The following is a 2602-nucleotide window of genomic DNA, read 5'->3' as shown; positions in this document are numbered from 1 at the left end:
GACTGGGTAAAAGAGCGGTGGCGACGCCTCACCTATTCAGGGATCAAGAAATGTCGAGAAACCAGCCCTCAGGCCATCATTGAAGAACACAACATTTAAATGGGCACAAAATTGTTTCCTAGTACAAAACAATATATTCTGAGCGAGTGTTGATCTTCACAACCCAAATCACTATGTAGCCTGCCAAACAATTAAAAATAGTATTGTACGTACTACAACATTTGTACGGTGTAAACCTTTCAACACCAACAAAATCAGTGTCAAACATCCATCCTTGAGGTTAGCAAAGCTGATTTACAGCAAGAGGCGGGCGGGATATTTGACGTAGCACAGCGCATATACAGCAAGAGACAAGTATCGGTAACGTAGCACAGCAGATTTACAGTAAGGAACCGTATGCTTGTTGTAGCCCAGCAGATTTACAATAAGGAACCGTATGCTTGATGTAGAACAGCAAGAGACTGGCGCCCTGTTTCGTTCTTGCGTTCACCTGGGCAGAAAATTTGGAAGTTAGTTTCTCAGTTCGAGACCCATCTTCAGAAAGACATAAGTAAGACTTGTAACAAAAGTTCAAATTAGACAAATGGATAGGTCTTGCTTAATCTTTACTTTTTCTGTTGAGGCATAGGAAGGCTGTCGAACAGCTTAGGCCTGGGAGGACAAAACCCATTCGCATCCTTGATCAACTGGACCTTCTCATCCACACGTTCAACTGTCTTCCTCAGCGTCTTCTCCATCTTGTGCATTTCATCGCTGCCTCATTCCCCGTGCATATACTTATAGAAGTACCTGCAATGTACATTCCAAGTCAAAATATAGTAATTTGGAATTAACATTCCAAGTCAAACACACAAAACAAAGCAAAACAAAATCAGTATGAACCATTTCAAGTAAGCTTAAAACATATTCCAACCAAGAAAGGTAACGGCACAGCAACCCTTTCCTATTAAAGGAACAATCAACTGCTATTTTACATCATCAATCAACTACTCCCTCCGCCCCAAAATATGTAAACACAAGAGCCAGATGCTATTGAAAAGAGGCCGACTGTAATTAACCCACACAATGTGCCGCAATCACACTACAAATTTGGAACAAAAAAGTTTATGCAGAGTGCACTACCGGAGATAGAAAAATAGCCACATTCAAAACAATGCTATAACAATGGTTTTTCATGAAAAACCAAATTAACTAGATTATGTGGTACTATGAACTTCAAGTCAAAATACATGGCCAAGTTGTACAACACAATAAGATGTTTGGAAATAAATTACATATATGAACTTCACAATAAATAACGGTGTCAAAAACGTCAAAATGGCTTCAGCTACCAGTTTTTTAAGAGAAACAGAAAATCAAGCAGATATGAAATAAATAATCAAACTACATGCACAGACCTGCTATCTGAATTCATGACCAACAGGAAAGTAGATACATTATGATATGTAAGAAGTAAAATGTATGAACATCATAAACATATGCACAGACCTGCTGCCATGTAAGATAGCATACAACAGTGTCAAAAACATAATAAAATGTGTTCTACAACCAGTTTTTTAACTAAAATGGGACAAAATCAAGCAGATATGAACTAAACAATAAAATTACATGCACACCTGCTATCTGAATTCATGACAAACGAGAAAGTAACATTATGATCCATAAAAAGACAAGTGTGAAACAAGGAATTCCAACACTGTGGCACAATAAGTAACAGTGCACATAAGGTCAAAATGCCTCCCGCTACCAAAAAGTGAAAACAAATCAAACGAAATAAGCAGTTAGACTCTACATGCACGCCTGCAACATAGTACAATCATATCCTATATTATAAAGCAGAAATCGCACTGAGATAATTCTGATTTATTCAATAACTTCATTCTATTTATAGACGAAATATTCACAATTATAAGGTGGAAACAGAAGAAAAAACAATAAAAGCTACCAGTTCTAAAATAAAGTTGAGATCAAAGTTCCGCACAATTTGAGCTAACTGGCTAAGAAATATATTATACATATAAACATAGAGTCACACAAAGATAAAACTCAAGGGACTAGCAAAACTCAAAGTGAAAAGGTATAGTTCGAAGAAAAAACATTTAGAAAATTGAGTGATCCATTGAGTACATACAATTTCACAAAACTTTTTAGGGGCCCCCAACATAGGTAGCAAGCAGAGTGAAAAATAATGTTTATAACTTGATTGTTACAATTAGGTAGCAAGCATAGTCAACATAGAATATTAAAGATTAATTACAAGACATGCGCTTCAAATTAGTTAAATTAATGCAAATAGGAGAAACATACTTAGCACACAGCAGTAAAGAATGAAACATTACAAACAAATATTAGGGCCAGTTCTTTTGATGGCTTTTTTGAGCTTCTAGAATAAGCTGTCCCCTACCCAGCTTATTCTAGAAGCCCAACCAAAAAAATTTAAGCTGGGTAGGGGGCAGCTTATTCCAGCTTATTCTAGAAGCCAGCAAAAGAAAAAACCGCTGTCTGAAAATAATCTAGCTACGAATAAATTTGACATTTTACACAAGTATAGTGCTTAACAGGTTGAATTAGCAAAAGATCGTTAAGGACACACATAAGTTAC

The 2602-nt window shown here is 36.4% G+C and overlaps 1 long non-coding RNA gene across 1 annotated transcript; it reads right to left on the bottom strand.

The window, feature by feature from the left end:
* Nucleotides 1-79: 79 nt before the first annotated feature.
* LOC123177093 (uncharacterized) lies at nucleotides 80-2593 on the bottom strand. Its single transcript, XR_006488768.1, has 2 exons — nucleotides 610-2593; nucleotides 80-490 (listed from the first exon to the last, which is right to left on the bottom strand). It is a non-coding gene; the product is annotated as an uncharacterized lncRNA (long non-coding RNA).
* Between the last annotated feature and the right edge of the window lie 9 nt (nucleotides 2594-2602).

The sequence above is a fragment of the Triticum aestivum genome, unplaced genomic scaffold (assembly GCF_018294505.1).
Source record: "Triticum aestivum cultivar Chinese Spring unplaced genomic scaffold, IWGSC CS RefSeq v2.1 scaffold267576, whole genome shotgun sequence".
NCBI lineage: Eukaryota > Viridiplantae > Streptophyta > Magnoliopsida > Poales > Poaceae > Triticum > Triticum aestivum.
This window is presented reverse-complemented; position numbering and strand designations above follow the sequence as displayed.